The sequence below is a fragment of the Lissotriton vulgaris genome, chromosome 9 (genome assembly GCF_964263255.1).
Source record: "Lissotriton vulgaris chromosome 9, aLisVul1.2, whole genome shotgun sequence".
Taxonomy (NCBI): Eukaryota; Metazoa; Chordata; class Amphibia; order Caudata; family Salamandridae; genus Lissotriton; species Lissotriton vulgaris.
In genome coordinates this window covers 545,073,628-545,097,532 of record NC_141697.1, presented here as the reverse complement: position 1 = coordinate 545,097,532, position 23,905 = coordinate 545,073,628, and the positions used below count along the sequence as shown (strand labels likewise).

The window sequence follows — 23,905 nt, the reverse complement described above, 5'->3', positions numbered from 1 at the left end:
ACCATTCATGCATTTACAACGAATTTCGTTGTAAATGTATGCGTGGTAAAAGCATATAAAATGTAATGCCATGCGTTATAATGGCATTGGGGAGTCATGGTACTTTCGTAATGAAAGTATGCGGAGTGATGTTATGCGGAAGTAAAGTTGCGGAATAATGGGTGTTTACCCTCCCCCAGTAAGTACATTGGTGGCACGGCGGCCCACATCACCAGCAACATACTCATATTTTTTTACCACCGATTGGAAAAATGCACAGGTCTCTCTCATTGATGGCGAGCGCCGACATACACTTCTACACACACCTCCCGCCACAAGTTCTAGAATTGCGAACTTTAGAGCTGGGGAGCTACGTTCGAATCTCCGAATCAGCTGTGATTCCAGGCAAATTGCATTGTCTCCCCGTGCCTACCACAAATGAATGTGTTCCTCTGTAATGTAAATTGTGCTCATGCCATGTTGTCGAGTTCGCGCTATATAATATTGCAAGGAAAAATACAGTAGGGAAACTCGAGTTCAGTAGTGTGGCTCACTGGTTAGAGGCGGCAGACCCGAGAGCAGAGGACGGCCTGGGACCAGGGTTCGATTCCCGGCGCAGCAGGTTTCTGGACCAGGGTCAGCGGACTCGATAATTCTCTCGCCTCGGTGCCCACTCTGATCAGCAATCACACTCGGCAACTCTGGGCATTAGCTTGCCTCATCTTCACTAACGGCCCCACCAGACCGCCGGGGATGCCTGGTCTCACCCTGGAGATACCCATTAAGGGACCATCTCTCAGGGAAGCCAGGAAGGGTTTCGCAGCGGTCGAAGCGCCTTGGGACCCTCCGGGTAAGTAGTGCGCTATATAAATGCCTATACATTTACATTTACGCGCACTCTTAAGTGCATCAGCAGTGCACTGTGAATCAGAGCGTTTCACAGGCCTGTCACAGATAAGAAATGCTATCAAAACGAAATCCCACAAAACAATATACTAAGGGCTTGCAGCAATTCATACCCGGACAACGTCCTGTGGGGGTGTGCTGGGGGCGTGGGCGTGTGCGGGGCGTGGGATTACGGAAAAAAAGCGAGCTTTGTGCCCAATATTTCATTGTTTTTTCTTCCCAGGTTTTGTACAGTCCTGCTCCGGGTGTCCACCCTGCTCCCTTTAAATACCCCTGCACCCCATAATCATAACCCACTCTTACTCCTTAAAATACCCCAACACCCTTAAAAACTAAACCATCTTAACCCTATAAATATACCCTGTACCCCAAAACCCAAACCTATCCCTAAACCCTAAAAATACCCCTGTAACCCAAAACCCAAACCTAGCCCTGAACCCTATAAATACCCCTGTACCTCAAAACCCAAACCTACCCCTGAACCTTAAAAATACCCCTGTACCCCAAACCTAGCCCCGGGCCGGGCTTCTAGTCGATTATAAAAATATCAGGGTACAAAAATATTGTGAGAAAAATATTGAAGTCAAGAATATCGACATCCTATCTACATCATGGTAAGTGTAAAAATATCGAGAAAAAATATTGATGTCAAAAATATCATTAAAAATATCGTTTTTTTAAAAATGGTCAAAAAAGAATGTAAAATAAAGTAAATAATACATATAATTAAAAGAACATAGTTAAAAATATAAAAAAGTTTACAAAGAATAACTAATACATATGGGGGCCAATTCCGATTCGGTAAACCAATCGTACGACCAAATCGAATCCGTAGCCCTTTCCGTACAATTCCGTCCGAATCACGTAGTACGATTTGTTTGAAAAATATACGACAAATCGTTGCGAACCGTACGAAAAGCAAGGGAAAATCCATACAACAAGGACCCTCACAGTGAACCGTACGAATCCTAAACATGATGTACGACCCGACAAGTACGATCCGGACCGGGGAATGAGAATGCGATTCGTACAGAAAATGTCACGTATGAGCAATTCATACAGAGAGTCACACAATCACGTACGCACCAATCCCTGCAATCATGGGGTGTACGCACCGTACCCCTACGCACCGTACCCCTATGCACCATACCCCTATGCACCGTACCCCTGCATTCATGGGGTGTACTCACCATACCTCTGCAATCATGGGGTATACCACCGTACCCCTGCAATGATGGGGTGTACAGACCGTACCTGGGGGTCCGTTTCGTATGCAGTTCGAGTCCAAATCTGCTTTTCCGGACTTTTTGAGCTCCCGTAGAAAAAGAGTTGTACGGAGTGTTGAAAAGACGAATCGAACTTGCTGGGTCGGAAAATGCTGCTTCGATCCGTAGGGGCGTCTTCTACTGCGTGTTCCTAATGCAATTCGTACGGATTTTTAAGTCATATGGTCTTTCGTACGATTCGTACGGAGATCTGCTTTGTGTCTGAATCGTACTTCATCGTACGTACGGGGACATTTAAGGGTTCGATTCGTATGGGAAATATGCTCCGTACGACTATTTGTAAGGGATTTTACCGAATCGGAATCGGCCCCATAATGTTAAAATAAATTAAACATATACATATAAAATATAATATATATACTTACCTAATTATATTCATAAATAATTATTTTAATAACATAAATTGTTAAAATGTTTTATAAATTATAAATACATATATACACATACAAAAATAATATAAATAAAAATCTAAAAAATATGTTTAACAAATTAAAAAACGACAATATTTTTAATGTTTTTAAAATAAATTATACACAACATTAACTAAAACAATACAGACAAATATTGGATAGCAGAGAGAAAAAATCTCTATTCCCACTCCAAGGAGTGCAACAGTAGGGAAAGTGCTGGATAGCGTAGGGGTAAAAATTGCTATTCCCACTCCAGAGAGAGCAACAGTAGGGAATGTGTTGGATAGTGTGGTGGTAAAAATCACTATTCCCACTCCAGAGAGTGCAACAGTAGGGAAAGTGTTGGATAGCGTATATGTAAAAATGACTATTCCCTGGGAAAGTGTTGGATAGAGTAGGGGTAAAAATTATTATTCCAACTCCAGAGAGTGCAACAGTAGAGAAAGTGTTGGATAGTGTAGGGGTAAAAATTACTATTCCAACTCCAGAGAGAGCAACAGTAGGGAAAGTGTTAGATAGCGTTGGGGTAAAATGTACAACTCCAGCTCCAGTGAGTGTAATAGTAGGGAAAGTGTTGGATAGAGTAGGGGTAAAAAGTTATTATTGCCACTCCAGAGAGTACAACAATAGGGAAAGTGTTTTATAACCTAGGGGTAAGCATTACTATTCCCATTCCAGAGAGTGCAAAAGTAGGGAAAGTGTTGGATAGTGAAAGGGTTAAAATTACTAGTCCCACTCCAGTTAGTGCAACAGTAGGGAAAGTGTTAGATAGAGTAGGGATACAAATTACTATTCCATCTCCAGAGAGTGCAACAGTAGGGAAAGTGTTGGATAGCATATGCGTAAAAATGACTATTACCACTCCAAAGAGTGCAGCAGTAGAGAAAGTGTTGGATAGTATAGGGGTAAAAATTACTATTCTCACTCCAGAGAGTGTAACAGTATGGAAAGTGTTGGATAGAATGGGGGTTAAAAATAACATACCTATCAATGAAATATTTTTTCATTAAATAATTATTTATTAATAATAAATACCAATACATTAAAATGACTACTTACTTTAATAACATTAAACTACTTCCCACCAATAAACACACAACCCACTCCACATAAAATGTAACACAATTAATATAATTATCAATTAATCAATTAATAAAAATGTATTACCAATTAATAATTAATTAAAAATATTGTAATTATCAATATCAATAAATAAATATTACCAATACATTGTTTATCAATACCAATAAATATTAATAAATAATTACTTAATTATAGAAAATTACTTCAACCCTATTCCCCTATAAACACACAAAACACTCCTAAACTAAATGAACACAATTAATCTATGTATCAATTAAGTAATTAATAAAAATGAATTAGCAATTAATAAACAATACATTATCAATAACAACAAAATAAAAATTATTAATTAATTTATTATAATTATTTTACTTCCCACCCTATTTCATTGTAAACCCACAACCGGTTCCCAAAAAAACCAATACAAATAAAATTATCGATAAATAAATGAATACATATTAATTACCAATTCATAATAATTAAAAATACATTATTTAACAATACCAATAAATAAAAAATAATAATTACTTAATTACAGTTACATTACTTCCCACCCTATTCACTTATAAACCCACAACCCGCTCCAATAAAAAATGAATACAATTAATATTATTATCAATTAATCAATTAATAAAAATTCATTACCAATTAATAATTAATTAGAAACAAATTATTTATCAATACCAATAAAAATAATAATTACTTAACTGCACTTAACTTACTTCCCCCTATTACCCTGTAAGCCCACAACCCGCTCCAATAAAAAATTAATACAATTAATATAATGATCAATTAATCAATTAATACAAATTAATTACCAATTAATAATTAATTTGAAATAAATTGATTATCAATTACAATAAATAAAAATGTATAATTACTTAATTACAATTTAATTACTTCCCAACCTTTCCCCCTATAAACCCATAACCTGCTACAGAACTAACATGCAAAATTTAATTACAAATTATTAATATTTTCTAAAAATTATGAATTAATTTACTATAATTTTTTTATTTTTTATTGCATACATCTCAATCAAACACAGCCAGTTGCTTACAACCCTGGGGCCGGCAGCATGTCATTATCTATAGTTAACACAGCTAATAAGCCAACAACCCAAAGGGCAGGTAGCGATTGTGAGCTAAAAATTTGATGACACATTTTATGCAAAAAGAATACAAAATAAAGCAAAACCGTTTAAATAAAACCTGCTCAACAGCTGTCTATAAAACATTGACCAGTTATACGTGCTGCCATGGGCGGTTATTTAGATATTAATGTACGGTGGGGTGCGTTACCTATTAATTATGTAGTCACTAGACCCGAGTTCCATGCCTACTAAAGAAACTGTATCCCCTAGCGGAAAGGGTCAGTCTCTACCCGACTCCTGAGATGGTAACGTCCGAGTCGTGCTGCTTACCCCTGACTAAGGGGTTGTGTCCCTCATATTACCGCCAGGGTCCGTAGGAGTCACAATTCCAGCGTCTAAGTCTTTGGTGGACAAGTAAGTCGTGTAAAGCCCCCAGAAGTTCTTGGGTCTACTCCTAGGAGGGAGCAAATAGCTGTCGTTCTCGGTTTGTGGGCTGCAGAAAAGCATATTGTTTGACCATTGTGGTATTGTAGTTAAAGGGCCCCTTAGCCAGCACATTTCAACTCGACGTTTTGCCATGAGCAGATCCATATCCACTAATCTATGGACTGCTCTAGGCAATTGTTTGGTATATCCCAGAAGAGCCAGGACCGGGTCTGGAGCTAGCTCTGTATCTACTGTTTTCCCCAGTTCCTGAAAAATTGATTCCCAATACGCATACATTGCCATGCTAAATTTATAAAGTCTGCAGATTGCGCCCTGCATCTCACAAGCCGGGGTCTCTCGTAACCCATATCTATGTAGCCTTTCTGGTGTATAATACACTCTATTAATAAACTTGAAGTGAATCAGTCTATGCCTGCTGTGCAGGAAGATGCACCGGGTGCTAGTGCAACAATATTTCCACATGGCTTGTCTATGGTCTGTTGCAAATCCCGTTGCCAGGCCAATCTCGCTTTAGTATAATGATTTGCTCTATGGGACATTCCAAGTTAATATATGTTAGTGACCATTTTGCGGGGCGACTTAGCTCTGATTAGGTAAGACAGTTCCGGTACATCTGGGGGCTCCTGTAACTCATCTCCTAAGATATCGCAGAGCGCCCTCCTCACTCTTTGAAATTGAAAACGCTGTAGCATGTTGCTAGATATCTCCGGGTCTTCAACCTATTCCCAGGATTTAACAGTGCCGTCCAGAAATAGGTCCCCTATTGTCAATATGTTCAACAATTGCAATGCATGTATAACCCCTTTATCCCTACACGGGGCCAACCAGAGAGTCCAATTTATGGGCACATCTGGGGAGTATAGCAGCGCCCCTATTTGCAATTGTAATATGTTATGCCATGCGTGTCGAGTCAAATTAATAGTCTCCAATATTCCTGTCCTGCAGTCTATAGTTTCAAATAATGTGGCAGGCAGGGGAAGGGGAGCAGCAAAAAGTTTTTCTATGCAAAGAAACTGAATATTAGGCGAGCCATGTATCCAAAAATAAGCCTGGGCGCCCTGCACCCCTCTATAATACAAATTTAAATCTGGCATGCCTAGCCCCCCCAAATGATATGGTAAAGTTAATATCCACCAGCTCACCCTCGTTTGTTTGCCCACCCTGGCCAGTTTTATCAATAAAGTGTTGACTCTCTGAAAAAAGGAGCAGGGCAGAACAATGGGGATGTCTGTGAAGAGAAACAGGAATCCTGGCAGAACCACCATCTTCATGATAGATATTCAGCCAAGAAGAGACAGTGGTAACCTAATCCAAGTCTCCACATCATCCTCCAGTTTGATGACTGTGGTGCCGTAGTTCTCTCTAAGCACAATCTCCAAATTCGTATGTAGATGGATATCGAGGTATTGGATCGCTTCAGTGGTCCACTGCAGCGGATAGTCCGATTTAAAAGATACCGTGGCTGGGGTGATTGGGAAAATTATGGATTTAGCCCAGTTAACACGCAGGCCCGACAGTTACTTACGTACTTCCCTCTCCTGGGGACTTGTACTTTCGCTCTTGTCACTCTGGGCATTCCCGCGCAGCAGATTACTTAGCTGCAGCGGGCTACAACTTCCTCGCCGCCATTCTCCAGAGGCCACTGGCCACGCCCACCATCAATAGGCCACGCACCCTCTGCCTTTTTCTCCCTATAAATAATGTGCTTTTCAGTCCGCGCAGCGGACGGGCGCAGGGGGCGCACCGTCAGCGCGCCAAAGGCGCGCCAAAGGCAAGCCCGTCTGCGCCCGTCCGCGACCGACAGGGACCAGGGGCCTCGGACTCTGCCCCAGCCCTTACCTATACCCCAGCTCAACTTCTTCCCTTAAATACAGCACAGTCCATCACCCCTTCCCTATCTATGCACGTTGCGGCACTGGGCATCTCTGTCCCTTCTACCCTCTCACCTGAACCCGCGCTGCTCTCTCCCTGGTTACAGACTCCCCCTTCCTCCGTTCCCCTCTCTTTCTCTGCACCCACTATGGCCACTGCCTGCCTGTTAAACACTAGATCAGCAGGCAAGCACCAGTATGAGCTTTTTAACTTACTGGACACTGACGCTCGGGACCTTTTGTTTCCTACTGAGACTTGGTTTTCTGCTGATTCCCTTCCTGATCTGTTGTCCGCCCTCCCCGACTCGTACTACGCTCTTAGGGCGGATCGTCCAGCTGGTAAGGCCGGCGGGGGTGTGGCGATGATCATTCGTTCCCATCTTCAGTTTCAGCTTCTTCCCCATCCTCCTATACCTGATATAGATTTTTTGGTTGCTCGCTCAGTTAACCTTTTAGCTCCCATCACAATAGTTCTAATGTATCGTCCCCCTCAGAATATGCCTACTTTTGTGCCTGTCTTACAAGAATTACTGGCCACTCTTGTGGTCAACAATTCTTCAGTGCTCCTTCTTGGAGATTTTAATTACTGGCCTGGTGATCCTAGGGAGGACCTGCCCTCTACAGATTTTTCAGCTACTCTTCAGTGTCTTAATTTTCTTTCTCACCTTCACTCCCCTACCCATATTCACGGCCACACCTTAGATCAGATATGGTCAGCCAGCTGTATTATTCTTTCCCCCACAATCGTCCCCTGCACCTGGTCCGACCATTTTTTGATCTCATTTCTTATTGAGCTTGGAGCCCAAAAAAAGCCCCTTTGTCTAAGAATGTCACAGCTCGCAATTGGAATCGGGTTGATCTCAACCTCCTCTGTTCCTCTCTCACTGCTTCTCCTCCTGACCTAGGTGCTCTCTCTATTGATCTTCAAGCAGACGCTGTGAATCAGAGGCTGTCCTCCACTTGTGATCGCGTTGCCCCCCTTAGAAAAGTCAAGACCTGCCGCCCCATGACACCCAAAAATGGTTCACAGACGAATTGAAAATTCTCAAATTGGACCTTAGGCGCTCTGAACGCCTTTGGAGACGCAATTACTGTCCCCTTCTGCGATCCAAATATAAGCTTATTTTGATTAATTACATGAAGGCTATTCTTTTAGCCAAAACTTTGTATTTTTCGGAAAGAATATCTCTATCAGCCAACAAACCGAAGGAAATTTTTTCCATAGTTCGCAACTTAGTCGCCTCGGACAGAGCCAACTCCAACCCCATCCCATCCCAAGCTCTTTGTCTGTCTCTTAACGACTTCTTTTTAGAGAAGATCACGAAGATCAAATCCAATATTCCTCCAACTAATCCACCCCTTCTTTCCTCTTCTTCCCTTTCACTTCCCCTGCCCTCTTCGTTCCTTGATCAGTTCCACCCATTTCTCTAAACTCCTTTCTGGCACTACTTCAGAAAGTGAAGTCAGGCTCCCCGGCTGATTGTGCTCCAGCTCACATTCTGAGAGAGCTCTTCACTCACTGTCCTGATCCCCTTCTTTCGCTTCTTAACTTTTCTATTTCCTCAGGTCTAGTTCCGCAATCTTTCAAATCTGCAATAGTTCGCCCCATCTTAAAAAAGCCTGGGGCAGACCCCTCCCTTCCTTCCAATTTCAGACCTATTTCCCTTCTTCCCTACCTTGGTAAGATATTGGAGAGCCACATTGTGTCTTGTCTCTCCTCCTTCATTGAGGATAACCATCTCTTGGCCTCCCACCAAGCGGGTTTCCGCCCAGTTCACTCTACCGAGTCAGTGGTCCTGTCCGTCTTAGACGAGCTCAAGAGCAAGGCGGATTCCAACCTGCCTCAAGCTTTGGTGCTACTTGATCTGTCCGTTGCGTTTGACACGGTCGACCATTCCATCCTTCTCGACCGGGTCAGTGCAGCGGGCGTTCAGGCTACCACCCTCTCTTGGCTCGCCTCCTTTCTTAATGGGCGGACTCAGGCTGTCCATCTGTCTGGCCACATTGCCCCAACCCGTTTGGTCCCCTGTGGGATCCCCCAAGGTTCCTCCCTGTCCCCTCTTCTTTTTAATCTTTACATTCGTTCCCTTATTCTTTCTCTCCTTGACATGGGGGTCTCCGTATATAACTACGCGGATGACCTCCAGCTTGTTTTTGACCTTTCTTCTCCCTTGCACTCCCTACCTAAATTTCATTCCACTCTTGTTTTCATCTCGGAGTGGATGAATCGTAACCAACTTAAGCTCAATCTGGACAAGACGGAGTTGGTCCTGACTGGCCACTCCATCTCCCCCTGGTCACCAGCTTTTTGGCCCTCCATCTTTGGCCCATCGCCCATACCAGCGGCCTCTGCAAAGACCCTGGGCATTAAAGTCAGTGGGGACCTCTTCATGCATGCCCAGATTAGCTCCGTTGTCTCTTCTTGTTTTCTCTCCCTCCGTATTATTCGGAAAGTGTCCCGTTTCTTCTCCACCGATGCCCTCAAACTTATTATGCTAGCAATGATTCTCTCCCGTCTTGACTACGGGAACAGTCTCTACGTGGGCATTCCGGCTTACGAACTGCGCCGATTGCAGGCCATTCAGAACCAGGCTGCTCGAATTATTCATCACCTGCCCAAATCTTCTCACATCGCGCCTGTCTTGAAATCCCTTCACTGGCTTCCCATCTGCCAAAGATCTCTCTTTAAGAGGGGATGCCTGGCTTTCATGGCCGGTATTCGTATTGCCCCAGCCATCATCAATTCACTCATCATCCCTTATACTCCCACCCGCGCCCTTCGTTCTTCCAACCAATTCCTCCTTAATGTTCCGCGGTTTCGTAGATCTAAAACGGGAGGCACCAGATTCTCGGTATTGGCTCCCCGTTTCTGGAATAGCCTCCCTCTGTCAATTAGGTCTATCCCAACCTACCCCCAATTCCGTGAAGCCCTCAAGACACATCTGTTCTCCATAGCGTACTCCGGCTGAATTACTTTCAGCATTCTCGATCTTCCTTAGCTTTCTACTTTCAGCGCCAGGAAGCCGCTTGGTCGCAGTGCGCTTTATTAAGAACTTTCTTCATTCATTCAGTGCCCCGAAGTGTACCACCTCTCTAAGGATGGAGGAAAGAATGTTTTACGGCTCACGCACATACAATAATGTGTCGTCAGCGTAGGTGGACACTATGATCCTATGATTTGGGAAGCAGACACCTCTATTACTCTGGTACTCCTTCAGTGCACACGCCAGTGGTTCACCTACCAAGGTGTATGTTAGAAATGGGGTAGCATGGTGCGGAGCGGGTAGGCTAAACTCCAGGGCATTGTGTAAAGCATCTGCGCTGCACACCCCCAGGCGACACACCGGACACACTGCAAAAGAGACTCCACACCAGGTGATGTGAATATAACTTTTTGAATTAAGACAACACGTTGTAGAATGTAATCTCAAGTACAGATAAACTGTGCCAACCGGCACCGGGGAGCAGTTCACAGGGGGACTATTTACAAGGCAGTGCCAATCGGGCCGCTGCCAGAACCATCACCATCGCAACTAGAATAAATGTAAGCAACAGTAATAACGGTGTGACTGCCAGTAGCAGCTGGCAAAATCATGCACTGAGCAACATCGCATTTGCATAAATCCCATTAGCATGGGGCATAAACACATTAGGTCATGAATCACAGCACTTTCAGCATAACCACATCAGATCAGGCGTGAATCTAGAATATCTGAGCACCTCATTAGGCATAAAACATATTATGTGTCCTCATTAGACCTAAACATATGCATGTGGCATCTCAATAGGCATAAAAGCACCTCAGGCACAACAATAGGCATTAACCTCATCAGCACTCTGGTGCATGGCACATTATGCGGAACACCAACCTGGTAAGCGTTAGGGGAAAAGAAACCATTAGCATTATAAACACATGCATTAGGCATAACAAACGAGGCATGTCAATAGGCGCATGAGCATAAAGAATAAACCATCTTATGCATAATCTCAGCATCACATTGACCGGGAAACACATTATTCATGACAATGGGCATAAAAACCTCATTAGAATAAGTGCAGTGTCATTGGGCATAAATCATGAGGCATCATAATCTGACATTAAGCTTAGGTCCAAAAACGGAAACATGCATGAGTCATGAGCATTGGGGGAAAAAGAACATCAGACCTCAACTTTAGGTTTTGAAACACATTACGCCTAGCATTAGCCTGCAGCCACATTATGCAGTAAAACAGGTGAGGCATAAATGCAATATCATTAGGGTAAAGACACGTTAGGCATACATCATGGCATTAGGCATCATCAAATACAATAGGCCCCAATCCTGGGGTATAAACACCTTAGGCATGAATTTTTGCAGGTACATTAGGCATCATTAGGGCATTTCTCATTAGCATAAGAGCATGAACATCATGGCAGGATTACACTGCGCGTAGAAATGCATTAGGTCTCAAGTCAGAAGGGGGAACCTCATACATGTACACACGTTGCAAAGATTGTCACCACTCCCTCGAAGAAGCTGTCTCTCAGGTGGGCAGTATAGATAAAGTGCTCTCCTCATGCAGGAGTAAAGTTGCAGCGCTAAGTCCAGGAATGCAGGACTAAGAGTCCTGGGGCTGGAAAACAGTTGTAGCACTTCACGAGGTGCTAGACAGCAAGCAGAGCACAGTCAATGCGAATATAGCACTCTGGCAGCACAGAGCTGGAGGACCCACGCACCTTCTTTTCCTGGGCAAGGGCTGGAGGCGGCGCTCACAAGGCACTAGATGGCTCACAGTCCCAGGTTCCCCGTGAATAAAGTAGCGCTCTGGCAGCACAGTGCTGCAGGCGTCAGCTCCTCACCTCCTTGAAGTGCAGGCCACCAAATAAAGCAATTTGACAGCACAGCGCTGCAAGCATCACTCCTCCTCTGGCAAACAAGAAAATAGTGCCTTCAAGGCACTAGGAAGCTGGTGAGGATCCCGAGTCCCACCAAAGACAGTTGTGCCCACAAGGCGCTAGGTCCCAGGAATGCCGCCAGGGTCCCACAGAATCAAGCTGCAGTACAAATGCGGGGAATTGCATATATAGTGCTTTAGCAGCACACCGCTGTATTGACAATAACCAGCTCTTCCTGGCAGCACGCGCAGGATCCAGAGTCCCACACAAGGAAGTAGTACCCACACTCCTCACCTCTTTGGAATACAGGCAGTCAAAGTTTAGCGCTGACGAGGCGCTAGGGCAGCAGAGCAGGCAGGCAAGGATGGGCAAGATCAGCAGACAGTGCGCACTCATCAGTACAGGACAGCAGCTTCTATAAGAAGTCATCTCAGATAAAGTGGCACTCCTCCTGACATAGCAGTCTTCACTCCAGAAAAGTCTCTCACTGGCCCTGTGGACAGCTGAGGGGTACAGATGGGCTCAGGGGCCAGCACACAGGCCCTTGGGGCGGTACCTCCTGGCAGAGTGTCCCCTCCCAATCAAGTCCACGTTCAGTGTGAGCACATGGCATCTCTACTGCTGTACATATACACCTTTCCTCCCACCTACCAGAAAGGGCTGGAAGCTTCTAGAAGATCCCTGGAAGTTCCAGCCTCAACTGTCACTGTGGGGGAAGTGTAGAGCACCTTGTCACTTCAAACACTAGACCGCCAACCCACCTCAGGCAGGCGGCCCAAGCAGACAGAAATGGCGTCCATTTTAAAAGTGACATTTTACAAAGGTGCATTTCTACAATGGTGGAAATAAAGGTGCGTACACCATTGCACAACATTTATTATTTTCAGTTCAGACACAACATGTCAATAAAAAGGCTAGGGGGAAAAGCGAAACATTTTAGGACAATAAGGGCCAAGTCCAACAGTGTATAAGATAGGGGACAGAGGGCAGCCCTGCCGTGTCCCTCTGGAAAACGTAATAGAGTGTCACTAAATCACCTATTCTGATACGTGCGTGAGCGGATTATAAAGAACCCCTATCAGTTGGAGAAAGACTGGACCCAATCCCATCCTAGTTAGGACCTGTCGCATGAAGGGCCATTTGACAGAGTCTAAGGCCTTCTCCATGTAGAGGAAGACCGCGACTGCTTTCGATTCTCGATTGGTGTGCTGGATGGTACCAAATACCGTACGGAGATTGTATGCAAGATTCCTATCCGGAATAAACCCGACCTGTTTTGGAGAAACTAATAAGGGCGCCAGAGGTACTAACCGATTAGCAAGTATCTTAGCAAATAACTTGGTGTCCCCATTAAGCAGAGAGAGCGGGCGATAGGACCCACATTCGTCTAAGGGTTTGCCTGGTTTAGGAATGGCAACTATTATCGCCTCTCTCATCGTTGGCGGCATTGAACCTGACACACACATATCATCAAAAAGAGCTGAGAGATGAGGGAGCAATAGATCGAGAAAGCTTTTATAAAAGCCTACAGTGAGGCCGCCCACCCCTGGAGCGCTCGAGGCTTTCATACCAGCCATGCCATTAAAATTATCTATGGGTCGCATGAGAAATTCTAGGTGGGTGTTGGTGAGAAATGGTAACTTAATATGCTCGAGGTAGGTAAGGATCTCTTCTTCTATACCGGACGCACGTGCCGTGTACAATTCTGCAGAAAATTGCTTTAACCGATCCGCTATAGCCATTGCATCCGTCAGTATCTCATCCTCTGATGACTTGAGCTCCGTAACCAGCGTTCTGCGGCATTTAGCCTTCAATATCTGAGCTAATACAGAACCTTCCTCTCCCCTTCCCCATATACTCGTGCCGTGGCATATTTCCCGAGATGCTTGATTTCACTATCAACAGCATCATGATATTTACCCAGAAGCTCTTTAATTTCAAGTGATACTGCCTCATCATTACTTATCTGTTGGCAGCGTTCCAGAGAACTCAGTTTCCGCTCTAGGTCGGCCAGTCGATGACGGATTGAGCGTAAGACCCCCGAGTGTTTTGCCATAGCTACGCCTCGGATGTAAGTCTTGAAGGCTTCCCAGGCAAACCTGAAAGCTCTCCACAGACCCTACGTTGATTTCGAAAAAAGTTTCAAAAGCTTCAGTCATATCTTCTTTAAAGACAGGGTCCAGTAGTAAATAAGGTGGAAACCGCCAAGTAAATGGCGGAACCGTTTTCTTGGGGTTATTAAGGACCAGTAGGATGGGAGAATGGTCCGATAGTGTACGAGGGAGCACTAGGCTTTCCTGAATATGTCCTATGAGAGACAAAGAAATCAGCCAATAATCTATACAGGTGTGTAAATTATGATAAGCAGAGTAATGTATAGAGCCTCCCTTATCTGGATAGATTAAGCACCTTACGTCGCAAAGATCCATGCCTAGCATAGCACTCTCAACTCTCAAGTGCTCTGGCCACCGCGGATGGTAGTCACGGGGGTCCCCCAATCTATCCAAATTTAGGTTCTTGACGAGATTAAAATCTCCCACCCAAAGATACTGTACGTCTGGGTACTTATAGACAGTGCTAGCTAGGGTAGTATAAAACTCTGGGCAATCATAAGTTGGGCCATAGACATTGATTACAATGACATGAACTCCCTTCTCTTGACATCTGGAGATCACAAATCGGCCATCTATGTGGGATTCCAATTGGACCATAGTTAATGCTGACTTGGGGTTAACCCATGTCAGCACTCCTCTGGCATGTGTGGTGAAACCCGAAATGGAGGCATTGTCCATTCGTTTTCTACTGCGTAACAATACACTGTTCAATGGCCGGTGTGTCTCCTTTATCAGGGCTATGTCGATATTGTGCCAAAGTAAGTAGTTCATTACCTTGCGCAGCTTACGATGGTCGTTAAGCCCCAATACATTCCACATAAGCGTGTGTCTCACCCTCCCCCGCCATCTTGTGTAGTGTAACGCATTGTGTATCCTGACCTGTTAAACAAATGAATGATAAACTCTTTCTGGTCATACAGTTCAAATAACTGAAACAGCGAAACCATCCCCTTCTTCCATCCACCCCCACCACCCACAACAGACCTCCCCCATCGCGATCCTTCCTCATCCCCTGGGAACCCTGATAACTTCCCCTACACCCCCCCACAAATCAAATACCCACCTCCTTGTGTTATTCACTCGTGGGTGGATGTTGCTCGCTTTTTACTGTGGATAACAATGGGAAAGAAGAAACTGAAACTTTATATTAGACAGCCCTCCCCTGTGCATCGCTAGCGAAGAAATATTCAGCCCGCAGACTCAACATACTCGGGCTTTAACCCTCTGATGGTAGTTGGGCAGTTGGCTTTCCCCACCCCAATTCCAATCTTTCCGAGCTACCAGGTTAATCAGCAGCAGAGATTTTGGCATGGCTGCGTTCGATCCCGCACCTCTCTGCCCCAATCGCCCCTAGCCGTCTCTCCGAGTATCTCCCTGTAGACCCCTCATCTGTTCCTTGATGCATCTCCGGCCATACCTGTATTCCACGGTAGGAACGACAAATAGTCCAAATCCCTGCCACCATTCACAATGCCGCCCCTTCCCTTTGTCTTACAAGCCCTATGTTAATACTTATCGTCCAACTGCTCTCCGTAGTCACTAGTCTTGTCCCTCTAGTGAACCCCCCACTGCTTCATAGAGCAGCTGACGCTCCGGGGTGTGACATCACTCCTTGGACCAATCTTTCAGTGCCTTCTGCAAGACCTTTGGGTCAGTAAAGATGTGGGATCAGCCCTGTCTGTTGACCCTGAGCTTTGCCTGATACAGCATGGCATAGTCTATGTTTATGTCTCGCAGTTGCTTTTTCACGGGAACAAACTGGCAACGCGCCTCTTGAAATAGCGAAATCTCCGACCCTTCGTAGAGCAATGTCCGTTTTTCTCTTGCCATTTTCAGAGCTGCGTCTCTGTCCCGGTAGTTGAGCAATTTTGCAATGATCGGCGTCGGCGGCGCCCCAGGGGAGGGCGCGGTCCCAGGGAGTGGTGTGCTCTCTCCACTATGAACATGGCAGAGAAGACCCTTTCCCCCAACAGCGCCACAACAGTTTTTCTATAAAATGCTTTGTTGTTCCCACTTGGGGTGGACTTCGGTAGTCCGGTCATTCTGAGGTTGCAGCGACATGAACAGGCTTCTAAGTCCTCCGTATTATCCTGGAGAAAGTGCAAGAATCTTCCCAGTTGCTTATATTCTGTGTCCAATGTAGTGTTTTCTTATTCCACCACCTTACAACCTGCATTCCGACATATCTAAGCATTCTGTGTGCTTGTCTATCCGCTCCACCATCCTGTCCATCAGGTAGGAGAGGGAGTCCATCTTCATGTTCAGAGAGGCGATTCCGCTTTGCAAGCTTTTTTCCATGGCCACTAACATCCCCCGAATATCTGGGCTGGGGTCTTCAGGTTCGGGGGGTCTGCGTCCTGTCTGCCCCATCTGTGGAAGCGTCAGGCGATTTCGACCTCTTCTGCTCGAAGGAGAGTTTGGGCTGAGCTCTGTCACTCTACCCATGGTGATTCTAGTAGGCACTTCCAGGCAGTATTCCACAACACACCAGCCCTCGGTTTCCATACTTCAGATGTCAACCGGGGATCAAGGGGCTTGCCAGCCACCCCAGTTTGCGTCGTTATAAGGCTTCTTATGGAACGGTGTTCCATGCAGAGCACTACCAGTGCCCCATGTCCCACCTCCCGCACCAGTTGCTAGGATCACGTTGTAGTGCACATGGAAGCTCCTTGATCAAGTGTGGCTAGCAATGTGCTACCAGACCAGGCCCCCACTGACTGCAAAGTTTCTTCCTCACCTATTCTGGCCGCCGCCTCTGCTTGTTACCGGAGTGTCCAGCCCAAACACCAGATGTTGCCATTTTCTGTCCCGGGAGCAGAGTAGCGTGACTTCAAGACACCTTTCCCCTGGGTCGAGCGAATGAGCGGCAGAATAAGGCTCTATCTGCTCTGAGATGCGCTACGTTCCGTCAGTCCTGGTTCACAGGTATAGGTCTCACACTTGTACTTCGCTATCCCAGGGCTGCAAAGTGACTGTGGCCCCCCCAATGATGCGCTCCTCTGACCGCTCACTGCAAATATCACGGTGTGGGAGGGGTCCCCCCTCCCGGTCAATTCTTCTTCTCACTCAGCTCTCACTGGTGGCTGAAACTACAACACCACTCTGTAGCGCCGAGCTCCACGCACGCTCGTGAAACAAAATGGCAGCTCGAGGGGAGAAAGAGAGTCCCCACTGTTCGAGCACGTATCGTGATCCGTTCAGAGGTCCGATCACGTGTAATTCTCCTCTCAGGTTCCACAGACACGGCTCGCTGCCAGTCCTGGAGAAGCTTGCAAAAACAACAGGTGATGGACCGAATGAGGATCAATGTCACACATTCAACCCAGTCAAAAGATCTGGGTCCTAATCCATCGTTTTTTTGCACTCCACACCACCCTGGGTTAGACAATGGCGATATGCAAATCAGCTCTGACCCTGTTGCCCCATGGGAACAGTCCAGTCCGAACTACAAAAGCCATGTCCTTCCCAGAACGGAATCAAGCATCCGAGGACCGGACCGGTTTCGAGGTAACACCTCTCATCAGCCCGGCTAGCTTGACTCCAGTGGTGTGGAGTGCCTGGGACCCACGTCTGGGCATCCCCAGTACACTTATAGCGAGTTTGCAAAAACAACAGGTGATGGACCGAATGAGGATCAATGTCACACATTCAACCCAGTCAAAAGATCTGGGTCCTAATCCATCGTTTTTTTGCACTCCACACCACCCTGGGTTAGACAATGGCGATATGCAAATCAGCTCTGACCCTGTTGCCCCATGGGAACAGTCCAGTCCGAACTACAAAAGCCATGTCCTTCCCAGAACGGAATCAAGCATCCGAGGACCGGACCGGTTTCGAGGTAACACCTCTCATCAGCCCGGCTAGCTTGACTCCAGTGGTGTGGAGTGCCTGGGACCCACGTCTGGGCATCCCCAGTACACTTATAGCGAGTTTGCAAAAACAACAGGTGATGGACCGAATGAGGATCAATGTCACACATTCAACCCAGTCAAAAGATCTGGGTCCTAATCCATCGTTTTTTTGCACTCCACACCACCCTGGGTTAGACAATGGCGATATGCAAATCAGCTCTGACCCTGTTGCCCCATGGGAACAGTCCAGTCCGAACTACAAAAGCCATGTCCTTCCCAGAACGGAATCAAGCATCCGAGGACCGGACCGGTTTCGAGGTAACACCTCTCATCAGCCCGGCTAGCTTGACTCCAGTGGTGTGGAGTGCCTGGGACCCACGTCTGGGCATCCCCAGTACACTTATAGCGAGTTTGCAAAAACAACAGGTGATGGACCGAATGAGGATCAATGTCACACATTCAACCCAGTCAAAAGATCTGGGTCCTAATCCATCGTTTTTTTGCACTCCACACCACCCTGGGTTAGACAATGGCGATATGCAAATCAGCTCTGACCCTGTTGCCCCATGGGAACAGTCCAGTCCGAACTACAAAAGCCATGTCCTTCCCAGAACGGAATCAAGCATCCGAGGACCGGACCGGTTTCGAGGTAACACCTCTCATCAGCCCGGCTAGCTTGACTCCAGTGGTGTGGAGTGCCTGGGACCCACGTCTGGGCATCCCCAGTACACTTATAGCGAGTTTGCAAAAACAACAGGTGATGGACCGAATGAGGATCAATGTCACACATTCAACCCAGTCAAAAGATCTGGGTCCTAATCCATCGTTTTTTTGCACTCCACACCACCCTGGGTTAGACAATGGCGATATGCAAATCAGCTCTGACCCTGTTGCCCCATGGGAACAGTCCAGTCCGAACTACAAAAGCCATGTCCTTCCCAGAACGGAATCAAGCATCCGAGGACCGGACCGGTTTCGAGGTAACACCTCTCATCAGCCCGGCTAGCTTGACTCCAGTGGTGTGGAGTGCCTGGGACCCACGTCTGGGCATCCCCAGTACACTTATAGCGAGTTTGCAAAAACAACAGGTGATGGACCGAATGAGGATCAATGTCACACATTCAACCCAGTCAAAAGATCTGGGTCCTAATCCATCGTTTTTTTGCACTCCACACCACCCTGGGTTAGACAATGGCGATATGCAAATCAGCTCTGACCCTGTTGCCCCATGGGAACAGTCCAGTCCGAACTACAAAAGCCATGTCCTTCCCAGAACGGAATCAAGCATCCGAGGACCGGACCGGTTTCGAGGTAACACCTCTCATCAGCCCGGCTAGCTTGACTCCAGTGGTGTGGAGTGCCTGGGACCCACGTCTGGGCATCCCCAGTACACTTATAGCGAGTTTGCAAAAACAACAGGTGATGGACCGAATGAGGATCAATGTCACACATTCAACCCAGTCAAAAGATCTGGGTCCTAATCCATCGTTTTTTTGCACTCCACACCACCCTGGGTTAGACAATGGCGATATGCAAATCAGCTCTGACCCTGTTGCCCCATGGGAACAGTCCAGTCCGAACTACAAAAGCCATGTCCTTCCCAGAACGGAATCAAGCATCCGAGGACCGGACCGGTTTCGAGGTAACACCTCTCATCAGCCCGGCTAGCTTGACTCCAGTGGTGTGGAGTGCCTGGGACCCACGTCTGGGCATCCCCAGTACACTTATAGCGAGTTTGCAAAAACAACAGGTGATGGACCGAATGAGGATCAATGTCACACATTCAACCCAGTCAAAAGATCTGGGTCCTAATCCATCGTTTTTTTGCACTCCACACCACCCTGGGTTAGACAATGGCGATATGCAAATCAGCTCTGACCCTGTTGCCCCATGGGAACAGTCCAGTCCGAACTACAAAAGCCATGTCCTTCCCAGAACGGAATCAAGCATCCGAGGACCGGACCGGTTTCGAGGTAACACCTCTCATCAGCCCGGCTAGCTTGACTCCAGTGGTGTGGAGTGCCTGGGACCCACGTCTGGGCATCCCCAGTACACTTATAGCGAGTTTGCAAAAACAACAGGTGATGGACCGAATGAGGATCAATGTCACACATTCAACCCAGTCAAAAGATCTGGGTCCTAATCCATCGTTTTTTTGCACTCCACACCACCCTGGGTTAGACAATGGCGATATGCAAATCAGCTCTGACCCTGTTGCCCCATGGGAACAGTCCAGTCCGAACTACAAAAGCCATGTCCTTCCCAGAACGGAATCAAGCATCCGAGGACCGGACCGGTTTCGAGGTAACACCTCTCATCAGCCCGGCTAGCTTGACTCCAGTGGTGTGGAGTGCCTGGGACCCACGTCTGGGCATCCCCAGTACACTTATAGCGAGTTTGCAAAAACAACAGGTGATGGACCGAATGAGGATCAATGTCACACATTCAACCCAGTCAAAAGATCTGGGTCCTAATCCATCGTTTTTTTGCACTCCACACCACCCTGGGTTAGACAATGGCGATATGCAAATCAGCTCTGACCCTGTTGCCCCATGGGAACAGTCCAGTCCGAACTACAAAAGCCATGTCCTTCCCAGAACGGAATCAAGCATCCGAGGACCGGACCGGTTTCGAGGTAACACCTCTCATCAGCCCGGCTAGCTTGACTCCAGTGGTGTGGAGTGCCTGGGACCCACGTCTGGGCATCCCCAGTACACTTATAGCGAGTTTGCAAAAACAACAGGTGATGGACCGAATGAGGATCAATGTCACACATTCAACCCAGTCAAAAGATCTGGGTCCTAATCCATCGTTTTTTTGCACTCCACACCACCCTGGGTTAGACAATGGCGATATGCAAATCAGCTCTGACCCTGTTGCCCCATGGGAACAGTCCAGTCCGAACTACAAAAGCCATGTCCTTCCCAGAACGGAATCAAGCATCCGAGGACCGGACCGGTTTCGAGGTAACACCTCTCATCAGCCCGGCTAGCTTGACTCCAGTGGTGTGGAGTGCCTGGGACCCACGTCTGGGCATCCCCAGTACACTTATAGCGAGTTTGCAAAAACAACAGGTGATGGACCGAATGAGGATCAATGTCACACATTCAACCCAGTCAAAAGATCTGGGTCCTAATCCATCGTTTTTTTGCACTCCACACCACCCTGGGTTAGACAATGGCGATATGCAAATCAGCTCTGACCCTGTTGCCCCATGGGAACAGTCCAGTCCGAACTACAAAAGCCATGTCCTTCCCAGAACGGAATCAAGCATCCGAGGACCGGACCGGTTTCGAGGTAACACCTCTCATCAGCCCGGCTAGCTTGACTCCAGTGGTGTGGAGTGCCTGGGACCCACGTCTGGGCATCCCCAGTACACTTATAGCGAGTTTGCAAAAACAACAGGTGATGGACCGAATGAGGATCAATGTCACACATTCAACCCAGTCAAAAGATCTGGGTCCTAATCCATCGTTTTTTTGCACTCCACACCACCCTGGGTTAGACAATGACAAAGTCCTGGAGAAGCAGCCATTCCGATGCAATTTGCATGTACAAGAGTTGGCTTCTGCAGGGAAATAGCTGGCTGGTCCTGCGGGTCTGCTCGTCTCCCTTTCTGTTCAGGGCACCACTGTTGGCCAACAGATCGCTTCCCAGGGGTGCCTCGCTATATGTGGGCTCGCAGGGGCTGTGGGTTGAGCCGGACTCTTCAATGCGCGTGGCTTCGAACTGTCACCCGGTCGCTCAGCTGCTCGCCGCGAACCCACCTCCATGGCCCAGTCCTACCGCAGTCCGGGGATATGGGCCTTGCGGGATAGATGACGTCTATGCCACACAGCTCCTCAGTACTCGGTCAGAGAGGAACCGGAGTTTGTCCACTGTCATTCTGGCGCATTCCTACATGCAGGCCTTGCTGTTCCAATAATGGGGTGCTGTGTGGCTGCCGGATAATGGACGGATAGATCAGTGATGTCATGGAGCTAAAGGCTCAAGCGGCCATCTTGGTCGCGAGCGAGATCCCCCCCAATTAATTAATTTACTATAATTAAATTGCTTCCCACCCTATTCCCCTATAAACCCACAACCCACTACGGTACTAAAAGGTAACATTTACTTTAAAAAAAATGACTAACTTCTAAACCATTAATACATATATTTATTTAAAAAAATACAAAACATAAGAAAACATGTGGGTGAAACACATACATATAAAATACATACTAAAATACATAACACTAACATAAACATCTTGATGTCGATATTCTGTCCCTACGATATTTAAAACTCGATATTAACATAGGTTGAAATAAAAAACTCAATATTTTGTCTGTGCAACTGTATAATATCTATGTATAAAGTTCATGCCCGACGTCATCCTAAGTCTGACATAGTAATACAGCAAGGTAGGACCCTTGGGGAGATCTCTGGGTATATATACAACACATCTTGCTAAAATATGCAAGAGGAGACCAGGACTTCTAGGCTGACACACTGACCAAAGACGCTGAGGTTCCTGCATGCAGACACTCCAGCTCGCCATGGTCTAACATCCCTCGCGGGGTGTCCAACTCAAGACCAGGACGGGGTCCCACAGTCTTTCAATCCAGGTAAAGGGGTTGACTTCATCCTAAAGGGATTTTTGGCTTACCACCTACACACATGCTAAGTACACTTAGGTACATCTAGTTAAGGAGGCATTGTAGGAGTACGCATCTTTTTATTGTCATGTATTTTATATACTCGTATGTATCCATGATTATCGCAAGATGATATAACTTTACCATCCATTGACTTTTATAGTACTGCTAATCATTTATTTCTTTTACTGTCTAACGGTTGTTGCAGCTCATGTATTTTACACCAGAGTAACAACTGTTCAATCAATACTTATTGAAAACGCCAAGCCTGTTTATTCTGGGTATCTCTCCACTAAGTAAGCATGAGGGACTGAGCCAAAAGTAGTATATTGTTTCCACGGTCCTGAGGGATCAGAGTTGTCATGTTCAATGGTTGCCAAGAACTATTCTCTCCTTGGTAAGAGGAGATTCATGTGGCACTGTGAGCTGGCTGGTACAAAAGGCCAACATACCCGGTGGGGGTGTCCAGAATCAGTTTGACACCAATCCTACAGTGTAGGCTGTCTGAATGCACAGATCCTGTATATGTTTTTATAGGAACTACACAACAGTTTGGAACACTTTGACACCACATTTGGTACCCATTGCACTGGCATTGCTATCCCTCATCTCAGGGGTTAAGAAGGGAGTGGTAGGAACAGAAAAAATGGTTTAAAGAACGCGTATAAATTCATGTTGTTTCCTCTCCTAGCCCCAGCCCCTCAGCTGCAAAGAGAAAGCTGGCAAGGATCATAAGGAGGGACAAAAGGTTGTATGTAATGTCAAAGAAACACATTTTCATGGAATACCATTACTGAGAAACCAGTTCATCTATACTGTTTAATGGAAATTGTCAGAATGAATGGCATTTACCTTTTTGTAGACACCAATACATAGAATGTCTTTACGGTAGAAATTGGCTTTCAAATGCTCATTTTTAAAGTGTAAATGCAATGGTTGCAGGTCTTACTTTCAGAAACTGTTATGTCAGATATATTTTTTTTAGTGCTTTACTTCATAGGACATTATATCATATTTATATTTTTTAAGTGATCAAAAATTTACTTTAGATGCTTTTAATTCACTAACCCCTTGCAACCCCTAAACACCATTAATCCCTCACCCAAAACCCCCACTACACTTCAACTCCACTCACCTCTGAAGCCTAAAAGCCCTTTCTACCACCAGAATCCACCATCCCTGAACCATAAAATTACACAGTACCCCGAACTCCACCCAACCCTCAACCCTAACAACCCCTTTCTATGCCTAAACCCCATCCATCCTATACCTCTTAAAATACCTAATCACACCCAAACTCCACCCATCCCATAACCCTAAAAATACCTTACTGCCCTTAAACACCAGCCATT

The 23,905-nt window shown here is 46.3% G+C and overlaps 1 protein-coding gene across 1 annotated transcript in view; it reads right to left on the bottom strand.

The window, feature by feature from the left end:
* The window catches only part of LOC147691747 (solute carrier family 22 member 6-A-like), a 197,129-nt gene that overhangs the window by 99,888 nt on the left and 73,336 nt on the right, over positions 1-23,905 (bottom strand). The gene's annotated exons all lie outside the window — the stretch shown is intronic.